Here is a 26,006-nt window from a genome sequence, read left to right as displayed (position 1 = left end):
AGCCCTGTGCCAAGCTCTGTGCTTGGCATAGAGTCTGCTTAAGGTTCTCTCTCCCTCTGTCTCTGCCCTTCTCCTGCTCACTCACACACACCCTCTCTGTCTCTCTCTCTCTCTCTGTCTCAAAAAAAAAAAAAAAAACAACACGTATGTTGAGACAAAAAATGGATAACCTGGAATATTGAGTAACAAAATGATAGGGCAAATAGTTAGATCAAGAGCTCTTGGATAAAGAAAACTATAGAATTGAAGATGTACCGTTGAGCCTCCTAGCACTGAAAGCAAACACGGAACCAGTACAACCTAGATGTTTCATCTGACTTCCTGTTTTGTTTTGTTGCTGCTGGGAAGTAAAATGGCCCCAGGTGACCCCTCTCTCCTCTTTCCACAGAAGCATGTGACCATTTAGAGTAAGTTCCAAAATGTTCGGTCTTTTGATAATAACAGTAAAGGTAATAAAGAAAAGTGTCCACTGTTATCCCTTCCCTTCCTTTCTTTCCTTTCTTATTTTATTTTTAACTTTTTTTTATCATTTATTTATTTTTGAGACAGAGAGAGACAGAGCATGAACGGGGGAGGAGCAGAGAGAGAGGGAGACACAGAATCCGAAACAGGCTCCAGGCTCTGAGCTGTCAGCACAGAGCCCGACGCGGGGCTCGAACTCACGGACCGTGAGATCATGATCTGAGCTGAGGTCGGACGCTTAACCGACTGAGCCACCCAGGCACCCCATCTCCTTTCTTATTTTAGATGATGCAAGTGATGGGTCTTCTAGGAGGTAAAAGGCCATTGTAACTGAAATAAACATCACGTAGATTTCAGAAAACAATCTGGTCCCACTACACTGCACATTTTGCCATAGGAACAGCATAGGAAAAGGGGCCCCAATGGATAGAATTGTGTCCTTCAAAATTCATACGCTAATTGCCCTGATGCTCAATATGATTGTGTTTGGAGATAGGGCCTTCAAAGAAGTTCTTAAGCTTAAATGAGGTAATAAAGGTAAACTCGAATCCAATACGACTGGTGTTTTGCAAGAGGAAGAAATACCAGAGACACACAAGAACAGAGGAAAGACCGTGTGAGGACACAGGGAGAAGATGGCCATTTGCAAGCCAACAAGAGAGGCCTAAGGAGAAACCATTCATGCTGGCACCTTATTCTTGGACTTCCAGACTCCAGACCTGTGGGAAAAGAAACGCCTGTTATTTAAGCCACCCAGGCTATGGTATTTTTTTACGGCAGCCCTAGGAAACTAATATAGGACCTCTCGGATAAAAGGCAAGCAGAAGCCGTAGTGTTGGTGGAGATTTTAGAAATAAGTGGTAATGGCGAGGGGTGGTGTTTCCCAAAGTGTGTTCCTCAGACTCTCTTGCCCCAGGATATTGGAAGTATATAGGCAATGTGACATCCAAGGAGACTGAGAAACAGTGAGTCGCACAGATTTCTTTGCTGTAATTTTCCAGGGTTTTCAATATGCTTACATGCACTGAAGTCTCTAGTACGAGTAGATCATGGACAGAGTTTCCCAAAATGTAAACGAAAAGCCAGTTTGGGGAACCATTTTAGGGTGCTGACTTCCCTTTGTAATGCGACTACGTCCCTCTGATGTGCTGGTGTAAAAGAAAGTCTTGAGAAAGCAGCAGAAATTGGTGAGCTTGAGGGCACTTGGATTTTCTCCCCGCTGCTTGTCTTCACCATCATGGAGACCTGATCCGGGACTGTCTCTAAGAAAAGTGAGAGAGAGACACTGGAAGGGATGTGAGTAAGATCTCAGCCCGTTATGCAGTGAGGAAACTGAAGGAACGGTTCGGGAACCTGGTTTGGGAATCAGCCATAGCTTTGATTCACTTCCCCCCCCCCCCATATAATCACTCGGTTCTGTGTCATTGAGCAAGCGACTGAGCCTTGACTTCGTATCCACAAAAGGTGAATGGCAACGCCTCGCTCAGATTCAATGTTCAACAAACTGGGGAGATCGTTAAGAAGGGGGTGGGTGGTGGAAGGAAAACAGGCATGTCAGGGATCACAGGGTAGCCCACGTGGGACTGCTCTTCCTGGGGATCATTCCCCCTGGACACACACCTTAGCCATTTAAAAAAAATTTTTTTAACATTTATTTATTTTTGAGAGACAGAGCATGAGTGGGGAAGGGGCAGAGAGAGAATGAGACAGAATCCGAAGCAGGCTCCAGGCTCCGAGCTGTCAGCACAGAGCCCGACGCGGGGCTCGAACCCACAAACCATGAGATCATGACCTGAACCAAATTCGGATTCTTAACTGACTGAGCCACCCAGGCTCCCTGTGCATCAGCTTCTTGTAGCGAATTGCCCTCATGCCTCCGTGAACCTGTACACACACAGCATGGAAACACAGAGAATGCCTCCTCCCGCGTGTCCTCCGGATTCTCTGGGCACTCAACAGACATTTGCTGAATGAACGGAATAAACTTACCATTGTTTTCAAACTTCAGATCGGTTGCTGTGATTTTTTTTTTTTTATAGCTCCATGTATCTGTATAAAATACCTCCCAAAGCTATGTATACTAAGCCAGAGGTAGTTATGTGAAAGTCCTTCGTGGAAGTGAATGAATTGTACAAAAATCAGACCTGCCTTGGCTTCAGGTGGCCGTCTTCACAATACGTGCCCATATCACCCTGCCATATGCAACACAACCTAGTTGCGACCTTGCCACACCCTCATATTGTCTGGAAGCCCAGGACAGGGTGCATCAAGGGCTCTAAAGGAGACAGGCTTGTCACCGTTAACAGCAACCGACTTCTCTGATACCCACATTCACCGTGAAACTATCTTCCTTCAATACGTCTTATAATTTAAGGGATCTGAGATCATACAGAAGCCCAGACATAAATCCTACTAATGGCTTCATCCCTGGAGAATTTCTGCAGTGTTCCACTGAGAATGCTTCCTCTAGTCTCCGAAGATGCCTGCAAGCGACCCCTGCCTGAAGCCACCCCTGTCAAGCTCATCTGGCCACTGCAGTCCCTCAGGCCGCCTCCTCCAACCCCTCAGCCTTGGTTGCCCTAGGGACAAAGAGTCGGTGCGGTCAGACCCCACCGTGGCTGCAGCTCCCGTCACCATTCATTACAGGTGCACGTAGCCCTGTGCTTGTGACAGTGGGATTTCCCGACTCACTGGTGGCTGGGCCACCTGACTGCGGTTCTCAGCAGACCCACTCCTGAGAAGTGCCCCACGCTCCAAGAAGTGTCTTCTCTTGATCCTTCTAAATTCATTTTCGGAAGGAACGTTTTGTGATTTAACCCTTTTTTCATTCTGACGGCATAACACTTCCAGAAAAATTATAATGCGTCTCAGTATAGCGGGTTAGAAGTAACAAAGTGTTTTCAAACACTCGGCCTCATGTGACCCTCTTGCTGTAAATGAGGGAGGATTCCGAAGAGGAACTCAAGGTTCAGAGAGATGAAGACATTTGCCCAAAGTCACATGGTTACTGAGGGGTGCAACTTTAAGGCAAAGCTTTTTGTTTCCTACTTTTCAGACAGAGGTCAAGGGCACAGCTACATGAGAGTACGGAAGGAGACCCTTGGAGAACGTCTCCACCGACGTTTCCATTTGCTTTGGAAAGATCTGCCATGATGTCTTCTTAAAAGGTCTGTGAAATAAAGACCATAATTGCTCTTTTTGCTTATCTGATAACTCGCTTACAGGAACTATCAATTAGTCTGGGCAGCCGAAACCTTCAGACTTTGGCACACAAGTAGGCATCGACTAGAAGAGTTTTCTGCCAAGTCTGTGTCCGATTTGGAGCCCCAACGAGGAGTCACGGTACGATCGCAAGTGTATACAACATTGCTGTTGAACTAGTAATGTGCAAGAGAAGTCAACAAAACAGATGTGAACTAACCGACTCGCACATGGAAAGAAAGGGCTTCCCTCTAAAGAATCTTAACCTGCACGCATCTGGAGGAGGCAGCAGGAGAGGCAAAGTGTGCGATATTTGTGCAGAGATACCCAAAGGAAAGATGTGCTGGGCTCTTCCTACCTCGCCCCCTGCCAGGCCTGAGTTATGCTCAATTTGGTTTGCTTTGGCCTTTCTTATTTCTTTTTTTTTTTTTTCCCTGTGTTTATTTATTTACTTATTGAGAGAGAGAAAGAGAGAGAGTGAGAGCATGCTGGGGGAGGGGCAGAGAGAAAGGGAGAGAGAGGATCCCGAGCAGGCTCCACACTGTCAGCACAGAGTCCGATGCAGGGCTCAAACTCACGAACTGTGAGATCGTGACCGGGGCCGACACCGAGAGTCGGGTGCTTCGCCATCTGAGCCACCCAGGCGCCCCTGGCCTTTCTTCTTTCTCAAAAGTGAGTCCAGCTGTCCCCGACTTTTTGAAAGGTCACGTGATGCCGCTTCCTTTTTATGAAAGATCTAATGAATACCTAAAGAAATCTGGAGGGGATTTTTGCTCTTACAAAAAAAACCCAAAAGGCAAAAGTGGAAAGAGCATAGCGTTCGTTTTGCAGCGAGCTGTTAAAGGGGCAGCGCTCTTCTCTAGCAGCGAGTGTGGCCCCTCCAAGCTCCTTCCCGGGGAACGACCCTCAGCATCTTAACATCCAGCCCCCAGGGCTCTGACCCGTGTCTGGGAGCATCTGTGTTTCATCTCCATTTATCTTGTGCATCTGTTAGCAGGACATGTCCTAAGGTATCAGAAAAGCCTAAGAGAGGCGATATGGGGGGGGGGGGGTGGGGGTGGGGGGCGGTCTGGAAATGCTTAAAATTTTTCCATCTAAATTAATGGCAACTGCTTCTTTGTTTACACTATTTCGGCTTTTCGAAGGCGCTACTTTCCAATAGGGGGAGAAGCCTCTAGGACGTACATGTTAATTTATTCCTTGACGGTGGTCTGCTCAAAGAACCAGCAGAAATTCACGCAAAGGCAACCCCTCCCGACAGCAAACACCTCGGGAAGGGCTACGTTAGGTTACCGTAGCCCCCGGTGCTGAGAATTAGAAACGAACATGTTGCTTCTGGATGGGTCCAATGGAGTGAGAATCAAATCCCGGCTTTGCCTTGGAGTCACAAGCGTATCAGAGCCTGCCTGAGGTCATTACTCCCGAGCTGACCGCCTTGTAACTAAGAAGATGCTACAGGCGAGCGGGCCTGTCGTGTTCCATCTACTGCCCGGGCCTCAGCCTGTGTCTGCAGGTGTTTCTCTGTATTGAATCTCCCTGGGGAATCCTTGGCTTCACAGCAAAAGCTGGCTGAAGTGAAAGTGATTTGATTTGGATCCCATTACAGGCACTTTACCTCTTCTATTTCCGTGATAATAGCAGATTGGAGTCGATTATTGTACTGGGAGGGAAGTTAATGCGATGTCGAGAAACACTTGGCAAAACTGGCCAGGGAGAGAGGGATGGATGAAAAGTTTAGCACCGATGGAAAACCGGGGAGCAGGCCAGCGCAGCCACTGGTTAGGCAGCCACCCCGAGTCGGGGCGGTGTTTTCCGAAGGGTCGGGGTCACTTCCCTGGCCGCTGGGGAAGGGACACAGATCGCTCTGGCCACGCAGCGCCGATGAACCAACCACTCTGCCCTTCGAATCCTTTGCCCTTCCTCTGCACTGCCTGTCGGTTCGGGGGTGCAGGGATCCCGGCCCGGGTGGCCACCAGTTCTTTTCCTGTGAGGGCAGAAGGGTTCCCGCCCCTCCACAACTCACCTTGATGATCACACAAACCTCAAAGAAATATGGACTTACCTAGGAGAACCGCGAGATGTTTGTCCACAAAGAGAGGGTGCACGTTCCGCAGCTATGCCACGTGGATACGCAGAACGTGACTTCAGAGGACGGTAGGGCCAGGTGGCAAGCAGAATCTTTTTTTACCTTTGCTTTGGTCGTGTTTTCCTTTGAAATACGATCTACAGAAAGAAGAGCACACGTGTCAGAGGCATTTAAGCTACACATACCCGGATCAACAAACAGGAGCACACAAGCCCTCGAGCAGCCGGCCTCCTCCTTCCTGCCTCCACCACCGAAGTTCATCTCTGACGTCAGACAACACGGGTTGTAGTTCCTTCTTTTCCAAACACCGGCAGCATCATACATTCCACGGTCTTTTGTGTGTCTAGCTTCCTGCACGAACGGCTGTCTCTGGAAGATTCACATATATCGTGGCATGTAACTGCGGGGTTGTCGGTTCCCTTTGTTTACGGCGTTCAGATGACAATATTCGTGCACCACCCTTTGTCATCGGTTCTAATGTTTTGGGCGTCTGGATAGTATCCAATTTCTGGTCATTGCAATAGGGTTGTCTTTGGGGCAAACACGAGGGAAGTATTTCTAGAGGGTGTGTCTTAGAAGCGCCATTACTCTGTCCCAGAGGGTCCCCACGCACCTAGCTTTTGCCGCTACGGCCAGGGCGGTTTACCCAAGTAGCAGTTTTAATTCCCACCCGCAGGGTATCTACCGATGGCCTTGGTCGCTCCCGCATCGTCACCAATATTTGGTATGTCCTTTTATAATTTTTGCTACTTACACTTGCTGCAGAAGACTTTATCTCACGCGGGATTAGTTTCCATTCCCAGAGAGCTCAACATCCGTGTAACTTTTTAACGTGCGTATTAGGTATTTGTTGTTGTCTTTGTTAAATGTGTGTTCAGCGAATGTGCCAATCTTTCACATTGGGTTGATTCTCCTCTTGATGTGCTCAGAGTTCCACATATATTCCAGGCATGAGTTTTTGTGGAATAATATATTGTAAATATCTTACACTGTTCGGGGTTCATTTTATCACTTTCTGGTGGCCTTGATGAATAGAACTTATGATGTCAATATAATCCAATTTATCAGGTTTTTCCTTTATGGTACATTCTGTGTTCTGTTAAGAAAACTATGCCTGTTCTAGGGGCGCCTGGGTGACTCAGTCGGTTGAGCGTCGACTTCAGCTCAAGTCACGATCTCACGATCATGAGTTCAAGCCCCGCGTCAGGCTCTGGGCTGATGGCTCAGAGCCTGGAGCCTGCTTCCGATTCGTGTCTCCCTCTCTCTCTGCCCCTCTCCCCCGTTCATGCTCTGTCTCTCTCTGTCTCAAAAATAAATAAATGTTAAAACAATTTTTTGGGGGGCGCCTGGATGGCACAGTCGGTTGGGCGTCCGACTTCAGCCTGGTCATGATCTCGCGGTCCGTGAGTTCGAGCCTCGTGTCAGGCTCTGGGCTGATGGCTCGGAGCCTGGAGCCTGTTTCCGATTCTGTGTCTCCCTCTCTCTCTGCCCATCCCCTGTTCATGCTCTGTCTCTCTCTGTCCCAAAAATAAATAAACGTTGAAAAAAAAATTTAAAAAAAAAACAATTTTTTTTTTTTAATAAAAAAATAAAAAAATTAAAAAAAAAAAAAGAAACTCTGCCTGTTCCGGGGCACCTGGCTGGCTCAGTCTATTGACTGTCTGACTTTGGTTTAGGTCGTGATCTCAGGTTTGAGCCCGCATCGGGCTCTGTGCTAACAGCTCAGAGCCTGGAGCTGCTTCGGATTCTATGTCCCCCTCTCTGCCTCTCCCCACTCACGCTCCCTCTCTCAAAAATAAATAAATTTAGAAAAAATTTTTAAAAAGAAGAAACTCTGCCTGTTCTAAACAATCATATTCTTGTTGTTTTTTTTTTAAGTTTATTTATTTATTTGGAGAGACAGAGACAGCACATCCGGGAAAGGGTCAGAGAGAGGAGAGAGAATCCCAAGCAGGCTCTGCACTCGGGCTCGAACTCACAAAACCGGAAATCATGACCTGAGCCAAAAACCAAGAGTCAGATGCTTAACCGACTGAGCCACCCAGGCCCCCCCCCCCAAAAGACCCTATTTCTAAACAAAACTATCTCATAGCAATACTAAAGTGAATTTTATTGTGTCTGTCCTATTTTTGGCTGATGACTCCAGCACAAATCAGTTTCATTAGGCCCGCCTAAACCTTCGCAGATTTCCTGCACAAAACACACACCCATTTCACTCATCTGAAAGGAAATATACCAAAGAATAGCCACATTGGGACAAGCTGAGAAAAGACAGAAGTGAGGAGGTGGGCTCTTGTTTTCACCTCTGGGCCAGCTTCACAGCAAATTGCAGAGTTAGATTTGCAGGCGTATGTGGCAGCTGTTAATATTCAACCTTCTCCCTTCCAAAAGGGGGAATAAGGGCAGCAATGATCCCACTGAGCCATTATAGGAATTAAATGAGAAATTGCATAGCACTTTGCCCAGCATCCGGCTTAAGTAAACTCAATAACTTTTGGGTATTATAATTAACATTAATGATAATATATGTAGCTAGTGCCTTTTAATTTGCAAAGTAAACGAATTTCATTGGAAGCTTGGAAGAGTCCTGTGAAGTAGGTAGTTATTTTGTTTTGTTTAGCCTCTCTGGCATCTTATGGACTGTATTAAACCAGTATTTCTTGGTTCCCTACAATGTGTCAGGCACTGTTCTAAGTACTGAGGATACAGCAGACAACAGATAGATAAAAGTCCCTGTTTGCCTGGAAACTTTCTTCCAGTGGGGAAAGACAGAAATGATAAAAAAGAAGAGTGCTATTGTTATGCCCAGAATTCGTGATCCCCAAAGACCACCAGGGAGCCGAGTCCGATGCAAAAGCAAAAGAGCCTTTATTCGAGCTAGCTCAAGCTCAATCCCCTACCTGCACGGAGGCAGCGGTGAGATACCAGGGAGAGAGAGCGAGTTTCAAAAGCACAAAGGTTTATAGGGGTCTAGGGGCAGCCGATTGGCTGGGGGAAGGGGCGTGGCCTCGGCCGATTGGCTGGGGAAGGGTCAGAGTCCTGTTACGCAGGTCGCTGGGTGTGTTTTGATCAGGAAGTTTGAATGGGTGAGCGGGAGGTTACTCAAGGGGAGGAGGCGTGGTCTAGGTGAAGGACACAGAACAAGATGGAGTCGGCAGGTGTAGGCCCGCCCTTTCACTATATGTAGGAAGGAGGCCAGTGCTCTCGAGAAGACTAAAGCAGGGAAGATACAGGATGATGAAGAAGGGATTTCAGTGTTAACCCAGCAGAGGAAGGACCAGCAAGAGACTTGAGCAGAAACAGAGCACGAGTGAAGGAATATCAATATGTGGGCAAGATGGAAGGACGGGAGGGATGAGGTCCAGGAGGTCAAAAGGGAGTAGACTAGGCATGCACGGGAGGCCACAGGGTAGACTCTGGACTTTCACTTTGGTGGCAGTCTTGGAGGGGAGGAATGTTTTGGAAGAATAACTCTGGCTGTTGTGTTGAGAAATGGCGGTGGAGTGCCTATTCCAAGAGATCAATGAGGGGACAACTATCATAGGCTGGGTGACAATGGATGGCATGGCACGGGGAGGCGGTGAGATAGAGGGCTGTGTTCTCAAGGTACTAACACCAGGATTTACCGAGTTACGGGAGGTGGGATGTGAGAGAGGAAGACTGTCTCAGACACAACTGCACGAATCTGGACCTGAGTAACCAGAAGGACAGAACCCCCGCTGAGATAGGGGAGAGTGTGGAAGAAGGGGGGTTGGGAGGAAAGAGCAAGGGACCAGACTTCCTGTATTGCTGCGGCCCCATGATGCCTGCAACTGTTTCCAGAGCTTTACTTTCCAAACGCCAGTGTTTAAAACTTGCCTTCCACCCTCCGGTGTCCTTGGTTTACACATCCAAACCCGCCATTGTCTCTTTCACACAAAAGCTACATCCCACGAAAAAGATGACTGTTTCTCTTGAACCTGCCAGAATTATTGAGTTCTTTTGTTTACCACTTGTGAATGTGAGAATGCATGAAATGCCACCTGATATATATGAATAATGGCAGCTTAGAGAGGGGAGAATGCATGCAGGAAAATCACTAATATCCTGTGAACTGGACTATTGGATAAATGCCCCCACAGTGATAAAATCCAAGTTGATTATAATGTTTTTTTTTTTTTTTTTCTGTGTTTCTTTCTTTCTTTATTTGGAGAAAGAGAGATGGAGAGACAGCAGGGGAGGGGCGGAGAGAGAGGGAGACAGAGAATCCAGACAGGCTCTGCAGCTGTCAGTGCAGAGCCCGATGCAGGGCTGGAACCCATGAACCGTGAGATCATGACCTGCGCTGAAAACAAGAATCAGACATTTAACTGACTGAGCCACCCAGGTACCCCGGTGCTTTTTTTTTAATGTTTATGTATTTATTTTGAAGGGGGGAGGGGCAGAGAAAGGGAGGGAGAGAAAATCCAAGCAGCCTCCACACTCAGAGCCTGATACGGGGTTTGATCACACAACTGTGAGATCATGACTTCAGCCAAAATGAAGAGCCAGATGTTTAACCGACTGAGCCATGCAGGTGCCCCAAATGCTTCTTTTTTAAAAAAAAAAATTTTTTAATGTTTATTTACTTTTGAGAGGTAGAGAGAGACAGAGCGTGAGCGGGGGAGGGGCAGAGGGAGACAGGGAGACACAGAATCGGAAGCAGGCTCCAGGCTTAGAGCTGTCAGCACAGAGCCCGATGCGGGGCTCGAACTCACAAACCGTGAGATCATGACCTGAGCCGAAGTCCGACGCCTAACCGACCGAGCCACCCAGGCGCCTCCCCAAATGGTTCTTAATTGTAGTTGCTGTCCCCCATCTACCTACACAGGGAAAAATGTAAATGGCGGGATGTTCCATTCATTTAAAGTACCATGACTCAGTGCCTGTAAAGCTAGATGGTTTCGTCTCCTTCTGCAGATGCATAGTCTAGTTACCGTCCAGTGTCTTAATTCAACAATGTCTGTGAAAATGTGTCAGGGCAGTGTCAAGATGCTGCTCTGATGCGGTCACCTTTTAAATCTTTTCCATGACTGGCGTTGGATAAACAATGATGTATTGCCATTCAGTCCACGCACATGTGAGTGTCCCCTAGTGGATTATTGCCCTACATGACTTCCTTTGCTAGGTGTAATATACTTGAAGATGGACAGTATGACACAGGCTATCTGGACCCTCATTAATCCCCGTCCCTGTCCTCATCCTCCTACGGGACATGGGGGCACGAGAAGACTACATTTTCCAGCCTCCTTGCAGTTAGGTCGGGTCATAAGGCAGGATGCTGGCCGATGGAATTGGAAAAAAAGTGTTGTGCACCACTTCGTACTTTCACTCAAGTCACCCTCGTAACATAAATTGAACCATTATTTTTTGAACGAGACCATATGAGTAGTTGGCTATACCAATCCTCATCCTTAAGGGGCTCTGGCTTCCGTGTAGACAGACACACGTCATAACTATAGGCAGACATTGCCCAGGGCTCTAGCGGTCTTGTGCATGGAGAGCTACAGCACCCTGGGAGAGCAATGACTTCTTTTCCTTTCTCATCTCAGAATTGGAAAAGAATAGTTACAGAAAAAAAAATCACACCACGGAAGAATTCAGCAGGTGGAAATAAAGAGAAAGTGCACTCGGGGCAGAGAAATGGATGTGTGGACATTTAGAATAATGGTGGGGCGCCTGCGTGGCTCAGTCGGTTGAGCACTTGACTCTTGATCTCGGCTCAGGTCATGATCTTGCGGTTCGCGGGATCGAGCCCCGAGTTGGGCTCTGCGCGGACAGCACGGAGCCTGCTCGGGATTCTCTCTCTCCCTCTCTCTGTGTCCTACCCTGCTCACACTTTCTCCCTCTCTCTCCCTCGAAAAACAAATAAATAAACTTCAACATAATGGTGGGTGGCTTGAGATGAAGCCAACCTAGGGAATTAGGAGTGCTCATTATGAAGTTGTTTCTCTTTTGCTTCAAATTCACCTTCCTGTATTCTGTCCTGTGAGAAGACGGAGTAGACAGTTTGTTTCCCCTTTGTCAGCTGACTTCCTATTAGGTTTTGATCATGGGACCCTAGGGGGAGACAAGGGGGTAGGAGAAGTAGAGAAGAACCCTCCCCTCTTCCCGTTCTTGTCAGGGTTCTCCCAGCAGTGACGTTTCACCATGATGGCACCGCTTGATGCAAGGCCCAGCTATATTCTGCACAGCCAGAACCAGCCACACCTTAGGGGCGCCAACCCCCAAGTGAGGAGCCCTGTTTTCTCAGAAGGGTACCTCCCAGTTCTGTGGCATCTCCTTTGTTCCTAGGTTATGCCAACCCCATCCTTTTCCCTTCCTTCCCTGCCCTCTGGGTGACAGTATCCTCCTTCGGTTAGTATCTCTGTGCTGCTTCACGTTTCTTTTACACCAGCCTCCCAATACCTATGTGACGAATATTAAATTCTGTCCATTGGCATATCTAGCCGAGCTGTTGTTTTCCTGACCGGATCCTAGGTGTCAGGTGGTGATGTGTAAAGCATCTGAAACGTCAGCTCTACCGTGAAGGTGAGGCAAAGGGTTGAGGGTAGAGAAATCTTGAGTCAGAGTGGGTGTGGTCAAGTAGAGGGTATGCTCAAGCGAAGGCCATGGTTAAGAAAGGAAAGAGTAGGGCTAGACATTCCATATGGGGTTTATGACCTGGGAGAAAAGTTAGCTGGATTCATTCAGTTTCCTACGAACAATGGCAAACGTAAGAGAATGGAGACACGAGAAGCAAAGTGAGGTGCCGACTAGCTTGATAGAGTTGGAATTGCGTGCAGAAGGCATGCCTGGTTTTAGATGGCAGAGGCAGGCGATCACTCAGTGGGTCTTTATTTCTGCTGAGATGCTGTGGCTTCCAATAAGGTCCCTAGAGGAGGGAACAATGGCCAGGAAGGGAAAAGGGAGTCAGGGAAGGGACAGGGACAGAGCACAGACTCACTCAAGGCCAATTTATCATTAGGAGACCATTAAAAGGACAAGTTGGCAAATGCCTATGTAGGGCTCTGCTACAAGCCTGGGATAATGAATGGCTGAGGATGACTCCATGGGACTTCTGAAAATTAATTCAGCTGTCAAGGAAGAGGCAGGATGATGTAAGCCACAGGAGTGAGGTAATTTATGAGATTTTGGAGAATTTTTAGCTTGATTTTTCAGTAATATCTGTAAGAAGGTCAAGGACAGAAACTCTATACCTGTGATTTTTTAAATTAAATTGTTTCTTAAAAAGGCAGTTGGCTATGGTTGTTATAAATCAGCTGAATAGCATATTGGCGTGATGTAGGGCATCATCGTTCTGGTCATATAAATACACTTACTGAAATCCATGCTTAAATTCTGACCAGACGCTTTAGAATATGGTTGTACTACAGTTAAAACAGCGCTCAATGAGAAGCTTTTTTCAAATTCTATCACTGACTTTTTACCCCCCATTTTATAGAATATCTACACATCATCAATGTACAAGGTATCGTGATAACTTTATGGACATTGCATTCTAATAAGGATAGAAGGAAATGACTGGCCAGGTTGATGCATTTTTAAACATTCAGTAAAGTAAATGTTATAAACGGCAAAGTGAAAAGGCATATGAGGGCCATCTGGGTGGCTCAGTCAGTTAAGCGCCCAACTTAACTCAGGTCATGATCTCATGGTTCGTGGGTTTGGGCCCCACGTTGGGCTCTGTGCTGACAGCTCAGAGCCTGGAGCCTGCTTTAGATTCTGTGTCTCCCTCTATCTGCCCCTCGCCAGCTCACATTCTCTCTCTCTCTCTCTCTCTCTCTCAAAAATAAATAAACTCTAAAAAACTTTGTTTAAGAAAAATAAAAAAAGAAAAGACATATGACAACCCTAGAAAAATATATTCAATATGAGAAATTGTTAACAATGGTTACTTCCTGGAATCAGGGGTGAGATGAAGGGAGAGAAAGGAATATCTGTTTTAAAATCCATCCCTCGGGGTCACAGGATCGAGCCCCACACTGGGCTTCACGCTGAGTATGGAGCCTGCTTGAGATTCTCTCTGTCCCTGTGCCCCTCTCTTCCAATCACACTCTCTCCCCAAAAAAGAGAGAAAGAAAGAAAGAAAGAAAGAAAGAAAGAAAGAAAGAAAGAAATCCCTCTGTATTGTTTCAATTTTCAACACAAATCTGTCTTACTTTTCTAATTAAAAATATTACTAGGCAGTTTGAGAGAAATGGTAACAAATGTATGTAAAAAAAAATGTATCATGGGATTTCCAAGAAGGCATACTGCTTTTTGCTTTGAGTACTAGGAACACTTTTACGGAATAGACAGCATTCAGTCTGTGTTTTGCAGAATGGACACAGTTAGATAGTCAAGTATATAGCAAATAAATGTCTCTTTTAAGTATATGGCAAATAAAAGTGCAGAAAGTGGGAACTTCATGATGAGCAAGGTTCATGAGACCAGACAGATATAGAGCGTTTACAAGACATGGGTTGTGCGTGGTGGGAATAGTTCCAGTGGGGCTAGAAGAGCCTATTATAGAATCCCGACTGTGCAGGTCCTGACTCCCAGGACGTATCAGTTAGGAGAGAATTTTCGTCTTCCAGGCTAGGGCTGCGGCTGCTGTAACTAGGGTGCAATAGTGGATATGTTTCAAAGGATTCAGGAGGTATATTTGCTGACAAACTGGACACAGGCTATAAAGAAAGAGGGGAGTCAAGAATAACTCCAGATTATTTGGTTCAAAACAGCTAGATAAAGGTTGATGCTATTTATTGAAAAGAGGATCGTTGAGAGCGAAGCATATTACCCGGTAGACATCAAAGGGTCCATCCTGGAAACGTTAAGTTTGAAGCAGCTGTTGGAGCGGGAAGTAAAGACGTTACCTAGACATTTGGCTTCCAGCTGGCACCAAAGAAGTTCAAGACTGGAGGAAGAATTTGAAAATCATCAGCTCATACACGGTATTGAAGACATGGCCACCAGCTAAGGAGAGAGAATTTGGGTTCGGTGAGGTTCTGCAGTCACGTGAGGAACTGGAATTCACAGACCCATACTGAGGTACAGGTGACCTCAGAGAAGAATCCAGTTTGAGAAGGATGTTTTTTTTAAAATTTTTTTTAACGTTTATTTATTTTTGAGACAGAGAGAGACAGAGCATGAACGGGGGAGGGGCAGAGAGAGAGGGAGACACAGAATCTGAAGCAGGCTCCAGGGTCTGAGCCATCAGCCCAGAGCCCGACACGGGGCTCGAACTCACGGACCGCGAGATCGTGACCTGAACCGAAGTCGGACGCTCAACCGACTGAGCCACCCAGGCGCCCCGAGAAGGATGTTTTTAAAAAAGAAAGAAACGTCCTAAGCTAGTAACAATTAAAATAGCCTAGTGGTGTACGTGGCACGGATGTAAAAGTTGAGTGTCTTAAGGATTAAATAACTGGGCCAATGTCTGACAGCCAGGTCTCAAACCCAGATCGTTGTGACTCCAAATCTTAAGTCCTTTTCACTACAGGCAGTAGCCTGAAACTTTCCTACAGACACAAGAAAGCTATCAGACAAGGAAAGACACTAATGGGACCTAAGAAGAGACAAATATAAGAGAAAGGCTGAGATAGAAATTTGACCCAAACGCATGACTCCAATAGTCTAAAGCAAAAGAATCATTAATGAGTCTCTTAGTGAAATAACCTTGGGGTTTAAAGAGAATGATACTTGAAATGTTATAAACGTGTCTAAGGTAACTTCTAGATAGCTTCTTTCTAGACTGTTCCAAATTGTAATGAGTTGTCCCCATAAGTTCTTTGTTTTCAGAATCCCGATTATCCCCTTTGGTGCACCATAATAAAAGTGAAATCACTCAACTGCCAAGGGATAGGGCAATTTCAAACTCTTTATCTTTCCTTATGACATACGAAGATAAATACGAAAGTACAAGAATATAAATATAAATAAGTAATCTAAAATTAGTTGTATATACAAGAATCGGCCCCAGATGGATTAAACATTCAAATGCCAGAAACAGAGAATTCTAATTTCAGCTCGGAGAAGTAGAGAGCTAAAAAACAGAGCTCTTACCCTTGTGACAGGAAAACCCAGTATGGAGAAAATTAACAACTTTTCAAGAATCCATTTGATAACTGAGTTCACAGAACAAATGGCCCTTCCAAATCTGGAAAGAGACACTCCTTCAGGGACATGCCAATGCGAAGCCGAACAATGGCAACTCCTTAAGGTGAAGCAGAGCAAAACAAAAACAAAAACAAAAACAAAACAAAAATGGAAAAAATCTAAAGTGGGGGGATGGATTTTGATGAAGAAAGATTATGGAATGTTTTTGAAAAGTCTCCCCTAAATAACAGCAAGGGAAAAACCATCACTATATAAGGTGGAAACCAGGGAACGTCTTGACTGAGTGATAGATATTATCTGTATACAGACGTGGCATGTTGAGAGCACATCTCTTCTGTAATATTCTGAATTAAAATGCATAACCTGAGCCTGACCATGAGAAAACATCACACAAATCCCAAATGCAAAATATTCTACTCGACAAAACGCCATTGTCGTATTAGCGTAAGAAGAATTCAACTATAAATAATAATTTTATTAAGTATACTTTTGCCCTTTAGTATGGATAGGATAAAGTTAAATTTAATTCAGTCACTGCTCACATGAAGGAAGAGAATGTAGCTTTATAAAATCGGAATTCTTAAAATTTTACGAAAAATTTCACGATATTGTGTAACATAACAAATCAAACCAACTTAAATGTAGTGAAGGGAAAAAATCAAATTGAGACCATCTGATTTAGAAGAACCCCTTTAGTCTCATCTTGTGAGTGTTGGTCAGTTAACAATAGCATACTTTTTTTTTTGTCCATTATCTTGTTTATTTTTATTTTTTTTCAAATGTGGACCGGGTGTCCTTGGGAGAGCTGGGGTTAAAAAATCACGTGGCAAATCCTCATTTCAACTAGCAGAAGAAAAGAAGACGGGCACAGCACAAATCACTATGTACAATTTATGGAAGAGGTAAAGGTAATTTAATATTATTATGAAAAAATACCTGTATAATGGAATCATTTGGACTATTACAGCAGGTCTAGAGATATAAAATAATGTGAAGAGAAAGTGATCTATTGTTGCCACCTTACATTATAGAGATATTACCATGCCCCAGCCAATCATTTTTGGTCTCGCTAAATGTTAATAATGAATTAGATATAGTCATTAATCGCAATATAGAAATAACCATAACAAAAATTACTAAAAAAGTAAAAAGCAACTATGAAGTGGATTTATTAAAAATAGGACATTTCTAGGTATTTCTGTGTTACTTTGTAATTCACTGGCTACTCCCCTGAATTTGGAGCTTTATTCTAAACATGTTTGCTTTGGGGTCTCTACTAGTAGAGTTATGCATCTAAGGTACTAATTGCCCTAAATTCTGTTGATATCATTTTTTCCCCAAACCACTCTTCTTTAGAAAATTTAAGTGACTAATCTTTTCTAAGGGCTCTATGTATATATTTAAGTATATATGCAAATGTTTTCATGCACACATATTTATACGATGTTTTGAAATGTAGAGAGGCCTTATCAACATCACTGGCTTTCCCTGAGACATACATCTATTTTTCAGACTCTGAGAATATTTTATAATAGCTCCTTCTTTCAGTCATTAGCTGATACGTTTAAAAATGCAGCTTTGCCATTTGAAATGCTGCGTAATTTACAGTAACCTGGGAGCAGAGTGGATTTGCCCTTGGTGGTGCTGATTGCCCCACTTCCGAATATAAGTGCATGTCAACAAGGAAGGCTGGGCAGGATTGCTGGCATTCTCTTCCCTTCCTCTGAGGCAAAGAAGATTCCAGAGCTCCGCAGGAGGTCCCAGAGAGGTCTGGCTCCTCATGTTGTTATGGGAACTGTGTCTTACAAAAGAAACCCAGAAGTGACAGCTTCTGAATTCAAAGGCAGGCAAATAATGCTGTTTGCCAGCCAGGTATAGAAATTTGCGTACTGCCTTCCTTGCAATCGGAAGATGTTAGCCAAGGTGAGAAGTACTTATTTTCCTTGAAGAAAAAGTGGAAGTCCCCGTTGAAAGTCAAAATGGTGCCGTTTCCTTCCTCCCTACACACAACCGTGAATGAATTATTTATTGCAACGGCAGGGATGTAATGTACCAGGGATTTGCTCAGAAGGGTGTTAGGCACTTGGAGAAATGCAACAGAGATGCACCAGGTTCTCTCATCAGCTCAGCTTCAGGCTCACTTTCTTGAGGTTCTTGAATGCCTCTCCTCACCCCCTTGTCTGCCCTGTTTCCCGGGTTCCTCTTCACCTGTGGAAAATCTCTGCTGGCCCATTCCTTGCGCTCACTTTATGCCTTCCTTCACCGCTGTCCTCAGAACCAACTCTTTTTTTCCCCGTTTTAATGAGATACAATTTATGTACAGCATTGTACAAGTCTGCCGTGTGTGGGATCATGATTTGAGTTACATACATATGTCCATCGTAACCAAAGTAATTTCACTTAACATCCGTATCTCAAATAGACATAGATTTTTTTGTTGTTGTTTCTTGTATAAGAGGTCTTACAATCTACTCTTTCTCTTTTTTTAATGTTTATTTTTGAGAGGGAGAGCGAGAGACAGAGAGCAAGCAAGCGGGGTGGGGCAGAGAGAGGGGGACATAGGACCCAAAGCAGGCTCCGCACTGACAGCAGAGAGCCCAATGTGGGGCTGGAACTCACAAACCCACAAACCCACGAGCCCACGAACCACAAGATGACGACCCGAGCCACAGTCGGGTTCCCAACTGACTGAGCCACCCACGCGTTCCCAGGATCTGTTTTTTTTTTTTAACAATTTCCCTCTATACCACACAACAGTGTTAATTATAACGAACACTGTTACCCTTTACATCCCTAGCGCTTATTTGCCTTAGGACCAGAGTTTTGCTCTCTTTGACCTTTGTCCATGCCCTACCTCTTGCAACTACAAATCTGATCTCCCGTTCTATGAGTTGGAAATCCCAGCTTTTTTGTTGTTGTCGTTGTTTTTATATAGAGCTTTTGACAGCAGAAGGGAAACAAGATTTATTTCATTTTTTATTATTTATTTGTTATTATTATTTTTTTAACCGTAGACCAGCTCAGACGACAACCTGCTCCTCTGTGAGTCTCTCCTAATCAACTTCTTTATCTCATTTGGATGAAAATTTTCCCGATGTGACCAAGTTTGCTTCCTGTAGAGCATCGCGGCTTTGTTTCTATCCAAATCTAATGTTTACAGTTTTGAAAGGGATGGATTTGCTGTGTTAGGTCAGGCAATAATGTTTCATTCAGGGAATGCATGGATAGAAATTGAAGTCATTAATAAGCAATGACTTGCCTTTGAAACAATAGAAATTTACAGCCGACTTCAAATACCAGTAGAGGATCAGCAAGGCTGTTCATATTTATATGATGCCATCCATTCATACCTCTTCCATAATAAAACTGACAATTAGAATTCATAGCATCGGGGCGCCTGAGTGGCGGCTCAGTCGGTTAAGCGTCCGACTTCCGCTCAGGTCACGATCTCACGGTTCGTGGGTTCAAGCCCCCCGCGTCGGGCTCTGTGCTGACAGCTCGGAGCCTGGAGCCTGCTTCGGATTCTGTGTGTGTCTCTCTCTCTGCTCCTCCCCTGCTCGTGCTCTGTCTCTCTCTGTCTCTCAAAAATAAATAAATGTAATAAAAAAAAAAAAAAAGGAATTCATAGCATCAAATACCAAAATCTGACATTTCTTCAACTAAGTCCAGGTAAACAGAGACTTCACCGATAACTCTCTCCGTGTGTATATCCTCACTCTTATCTGCTGCCGTGAGTATGACCCTTCTTTATAGTCAGAACTATTGAAGGGTTCTAGCAGCAGGTCTGGTCCTAGCTTATTTCTGGGCTAATAGTAACTCCCACACTTATTTATTCAAAGCTTTTTACATGAGCTTCTACTATATACCAGACACTGTATAAGTCACACGACAACGGTGAACATCTCTGTTTCTCACGGAGCTTGCATTCTGATGGGGAAAAAAACATAAAGGACATTGAAGAAAAAAAAAACAGGGAAAAACGTTTATATGCATTCCCCAAAATGACCACTGCATGTGCTGTGAAGGAAATAAAACAAGCGATGTGAGCAACAAAGAAAGTGCAGTAGCTAGTTTAGATGTGGAAGCCAGAAAAAGTCTCTACAGATTGCTTTGGCTTCCACGTGGGGAAATATAAATGAGCATGTCCGGAAGCCTAACGAGCAGAGCTACTGAAATAGTCCAAGCAATACATCTTGGTGGCCCGATCAGGGGAACAGAGATGGCAATGAGAAGCACTTACGTTATGGACAAATGTCTACCAAAGAGCCAACAGGTTTTCTCACTGGTTGAATGTGGGAGAGAAAGAGAAGTCAAGGAAAATGTCGAGGTTTCCCCTGCCGGAGGAACTCAAGCATCGTGGGGCGGAGAAGGTTGTGAGAACTTTGGGACGTTGGGGGTACAGAGCAAGGGTTCCCAGTTGGGCATGCAAGTGTGAGGTGTCAGTTAGAGAAGTGGGTAGACTTGAGGTATAGGTCAGAGTTGGTAATTACTGAAATGTGGAGCCTGAGGGTAGGGGGGAAGGGAAGACAACACCAACTTCCGCCTTAGTGAGCTGGGTGAAAGAAGGTGCCATTCACCGACGTGGAGTCTGCTGCTGGAAGAGGAGGTCTGGGCCAAAGGCAGGCGGGGCCAGCTCCGTTTGTCATTTAATGGGGTTGAGCTATATGTGACTTTCAGAAGAGGTTCAAAGGTCAGGTGGATAGGACCTGAAGCCCTGACGGACGTCAAGTCCAGAAATAGCGGATTTGGGTGCCAGGAACGTGTAGATGGTCTCTACAGTCCTGAGAATGGAGGCGACCCTCTTTGTCCTTATGGCCAAATTCCCTAAGAATATTGTACATACTCAGTTTCCGTTTGCTAACCTTCCACTTGTCCCTCCCCCTACCGTGTGAATATGCCTTCACTTGGCAAAAGGGATCTTTCGTGGCCACAGTGGCCACAGCACTGGTAAATGCAGTGGATGATTCTTCGTGCTCATGTTGACTTCTCAGAGCATCTTATACTCTTAATCACTCCTTCCCCTTCCTTTGGTTTTCATGACACAACATTCTTCCGATTCTCCTACTTCTCTTGCGGCACCTGCACGGTGTCTTTTGCGGATTAATGCACATCCACCTAGTCTTTAATGTTTGATGTCACTCATCTTGGCTGTTTTTCATGTGGCTCTATAAGAAATAGAGCCCCTGAGAGATCTCAGCTAAGTCCAGGGCTTCCATTATTAGAGCATCAAATGCCAACGACTCACAGTATTCTGTGTGCATCCTGATATTGTCCAATATCTTTAAATCCAGACATCCCATCTCCTCTCTTTAGTGTCTGTTCGAATGGCCCAATGCCACTCAAAGTTGATGTACTCAAAATTCAGCCTTTCTCAGGGTTGCCTAATTTAATGAATGACCCTGGCATGTGTTCAATTATAGAATTGGCCTTGACTTCTCCACCCCTCACCTCCAGAACTAGCCACGCCATTGCCCAATCCTTTCAACTTCACCTGCAAAATATTTCTTGAGTCTATCTACTTTTTTCACGATCTCGACTACCGTCTCCAAGCTGGCACTCTCTCTTTCTGGCAGTACTTGGCTCCCAGAGTCCATTATTCCCACAGCAGTCCAAATAATCTTTTCAAAGAACAAATCTGATTCTCTGATATCTCTGCTTGGCGCTGTGGAAAGGTTTCCCACCAATCTTAAGGGAAGAACAAAATCTTCACGGTAGCACCGCATGGTCTGGTCACCGGTTAGCTTTCTAACTGGGTCCTACGTCTCCATCCTCGTCATTCTCTCTCCGCCTGCCCCATTGGCTCCTTCTGGACTTCTCATAAGCTACTCTTCTTCCCACCATCAGGATTTTACACATGCTCATCCTTCTTTCTCTATCCCTTCCTCTCATCCCATCTAGTTCTTTCTCCCCCATCCTTTAGATCTCAAGAGGCTTAAGCTACATGTGCTTCAGGAAAGCCTTTCGTAGAACCCCCTGTTCCCAATAAGGTCATGTTTCTTTCTTATCTCTTTCAGTAGAACCATTTTCCTATCTCTTTTGGTACTCATTTTTATTTCACTTCTAAATCTCTTAGGTGTTCATCACTGCGCTTATTCGATGATGGTCTGTCTAGATGCCCCACTAGAGTGTAGACTCCGTTAAAACTCATACACTCACAACTGAATCCCAACCACTGATTCCAATGTTTAGCACCTAGCGTGTACTTATTAAATATCTTCTGAATAAATGAAGGGACCCTGGAGTAAGTTTTTTGAAAAATGAAGGGGGATCATTTTCTTTTTTTTTTTCCCAACATGAGTAAGTATTTTCTGGACTTCTGTATTATTCTGTACAACCGTCATTATAAGAGGAAATTAACTTTTGAGAATGAGATATTAATACTGATTGTTAGAAGCTTATGTGATAACCTTTGGGCTTTCCTAAGACAAGGACTGCCATCTGCTCTATGAGATCTGTTAAAGCCAGCTAAAATGGGAGTAAAGCATTCAACAAAACCTGACTTAATTGCCTCTTTCCTGACCTTCTAGGTCACATCTACTTGGCCTAATTGTCTTTGTAATCATTTGCTTTAGATCTACTTACAATATTTCGGCTACCACTTTTACGGTCTTAAAAGGTCTGAGGCTCCACGGGCCTCAGAGTCGCATCAAGGTGACCCAAATGGGCTTCAGGAGTGAGACGATAGACAGATTCTGTTCCTGTCTCACTAGGTGAATAAATACACTAATGCAGAACACCAGAACCACACTTAGGAAATCTCCCACTTCAAGTCTTGATCTTCCAAATGTGCCCCATGAACATTTCTTTTTTGAACCAAGATCTAAGGATTCCTAGCAGATCCTATGTGGGTATGCAAAGCATGAAATGTTTTGTCGTATAAAGAATACATGTAAACCTCCCAAGGAGTGGAGTAGGTTAACCTCCCAAGGAGTGGAGTAGGTTACTCATAGGTTATTGACAAAAGAACATAGTCTAAGCACTTTTCTCGCATTATTTTGTCCTGGGGAAATTTTCTTTAAATAGTACTTTTTTCTCCCCATTTTTACATGCGGGGACCAAGTTGAAAGAGGTTAAATACCTCACCTGAGCAGCACACAGATTTTGCAAGTGGAAATCGAACCCAGTGTTCCTGACTGCTGCACCATGAATGCCACTTGAGAGAAAGAAAATTGAGAGAATGAGAAGGTGGACTCCTCGTAACCGTGACTTTACTTCCAGAAAAGGCAGAGTAAATAATTGAATGCCACTGAATTTAGAGTCAAAAAAAAAAAAATGGGTGTGAGTCTTTACTCTCGTCCTCATTAGCTTTGAATTAATCACTTAGGCTTGGAAGGTCACTTTTCTCACATGTAAAGTGGGGCTAATAATGTCCTTATTTCAAGCCTGTCGTGTGGATTACCACATGACCTAATGACATCACATGACATCCGTGACATCAGCAATCTTGCTCTCACCACTTTGTGAACCACAAACGCATGATTTCAGGAGACGATGCCATTATTATGTGGGTGCATGTACCTGCATATGCATATACCATACGTATCTGTATACTTCACGAAGAAAACGCTACATTAAATTCACATATCACTATTCGATGTGACAGTTCTCTCTTTGCCCACAGAGAAAGCAAATTCCCCAGCCATTTGACCATCTGTGAAATTTTAAAGCTTCTCCAACACACTTCAGAAGTCCGATCTTTTTGTCCCCAAAGCCCACTCTCCTCGCCTGAAGTGGGAGGCAGGCTGCACACACAGCCCGGCAGAACGGAGGGTTCAGGGCGGCCGCGGGAAAGCAGCCTGCGAAAACACTTAGGGAAAAAGCATGACGTCCAATCGCGAAAATTAATGTCAACTTCAGATGTTCAGATGTGAGTGAGGAAGGCCCTGATCGACTTCAGACAGGATCCAGTTATCTTACTTAATAACACAGTTGTAAATCTGAATAAAATTAAAAAGAGATCAAGCCCTGTAGACAAATGCTTTCACTAAATGCCCTCTCTTGTGATCTGAATACCAACTACTGTGTTATATAGCCATTTATAAAGGGGCTTGGAGATAGGCAATAGTGGGGGGAAGGGGTCATTAATTTCAGCCCACCCAGAAAGGTGTTAACTATGCCCCATCCTTCTGGCTAGATGATAATTAAGCCGCCTCTTTTGTGCCTCCCTAGAGGAGGCATATATACTGTATTACTCTACAACACAGTTAGTACAGTGCAATCGCAGTGAATCAAATCTTGTTTATCCTAAGGATGGGGCGGGCTCGCCCAGCTAGGGGTTTTATTTTTAATTGGGGTTCACAGCAGAGTGAACACCCTCTTAGCTGAAAATTCTGGATGGCTCTGGGGCACGTTCAGTTAACTCCCTCCCTGCCAACACCTACCGCCACTGACTAGCATCCGTAAAATCTGTCTCTACCACGGAAGGTCTGGCGCACTTCCCACGCGACAGGAATTCTGAAGTCTGCTCCGAAGAGCTTTTGGGGTCCACCGGAGACTGATTAGGCCTCGCGTATGACTTTTATAATTTTGGATCATAAATCAATCTTTAGAGTGCACGCCTCTGGCAGGGGTTTTCGCGTTCATTTCCCACGCTCTGGTCCTGACGCCTAGAGATGCTTAAATGACCCGTCTAGCGAATGACATCAGTTAATTAGAAAGCCAGATGTGGGCTCTTCCCACTCACGTGGGTCAGGAGGCCGTGAACCCTGCCCTGGTTTGGGGTGAAAAGAGAAAGTGTGCCGTGGGTTTCGTTTCGTTTTGACTGAAGCCAGTCTGGCCTTCTAGAAGTTGCCGGATGAGTACTGTTGGGAGCTGATGGGTGCTGTTTACTTTGAGCCTAAGAGCCAAATATGCAGGAGCCGGACCGTATAGCACTGTGGCTAAGGTGTCACCTAGTGCGTCGAGGGCCTTGATGGTCTTTCGTGGAGTGGCCCGTAGGTGATGTGCTGGAGAGAAAAAAGCACGGGCTTTGAGATCAGATCTGATTCAGTTAACCTTTCTGAACACTCAGTTTCATCATACGATAAAAAGGAAGGTTAAAAATGTTGCTGGTTTACGGTGATGATCAGAATAAATAACGGCAAATGCCTGGCACCCAGCAGGCACTTTGGTTCATAGCATTATTTTTTCATAGTCCTCTTTCTTTTTTTTTTTTTTTATATGAAATTTATTGACAAATTGGTTTCCATTCAACACCCAGTGCTCATCCCAAAAGGTGCCCTCCTCAATACCCATCACCCACCCTCCCCTCCCTCCCACCCCCCATCAACCCTCAGTTTGTTCTCAGTTTTTAACAGTCTCTTATGCGTAGTCCTCTTTCTATACACAAACATATGCATCTCACCCCTTACTTGTCTGCAAGTCTTTCCCTCTTTTTTTTTTTTAAGTTTATTTATTTTTGAGGGAGAGATAAAGCACCGAGGAGGAGCAGAGAGAGAGAGAGAGAGAGAATCCCAAGCAGGCTCCACACTGTCAGTCCAGAGCCCAACTCAGGGCTAGAACTCACGAACCAGGAGGAGGTCATGGCCTGGGCCTAATCCAAGAGTCGGATGCTGCTTGACTGATGAGTCCCCCAGGAGGCCCTGCCTGCAAGCCTCTTGAAGGGAGGGGTGTGACAGATTCACCTCTGATGACCCCCAATGAGAAACTCAGTGAATATTTGTTGAACGAATGGTAACATGCTGAGAGGTCTAGATAGTCTTTCACTGGGAACAGGAGTTTGCTTCAGAGTTTCAATGGTTAAGTGACCAACTGAGAGAGGAATGTGGATTATTTATCATGATGGAGATAAGCTTGAGTCCGATGATTTGGGCAGGGCCAAAACAGACGAGTGGTTGTTCTCTGGAAGAAAAGTGTGAAGAAAACTTCTGGAGGCTAACGCAGAATAAAATGAGCCCTCCCATGAGCCATGGAGGAAAATGTGCACTTTAAGTACATGTAATGTCAGGTTCTACATCTCCAAGAGAAGACGATTGCGAGGTGCCCAGGAAAGAGTGGATTGGCTGGGAAGAGAGTCAATCCTTTGACATTTCAAACGAGGTTCAGTGGGGCTGCCCTCGTAAATGGCTGAGACAGCATATCTTGGGGGGAAGCCAACCAGACTGATGTGGATGGGCTCTAGAACCCTCCCCCCGCCCAC

Source organism: Lynx canadensis, chromosome B3 (assembly GCF_007474595.2).
Source record: "Lynx canadensis isolate LIC74 chromosome B3, mLynCan4.pri.v2, whole genome shotgun sequence".
Taxonomy (NCBI): domain Eukaryota; kingdom Metazoa; phylum Chordata; class Mammalia; order Carnivora; family Felidae; genus Lynx; species Lynx canadensis.
This window is presented reverse-complemented; position numbering follows the sequence as displayed.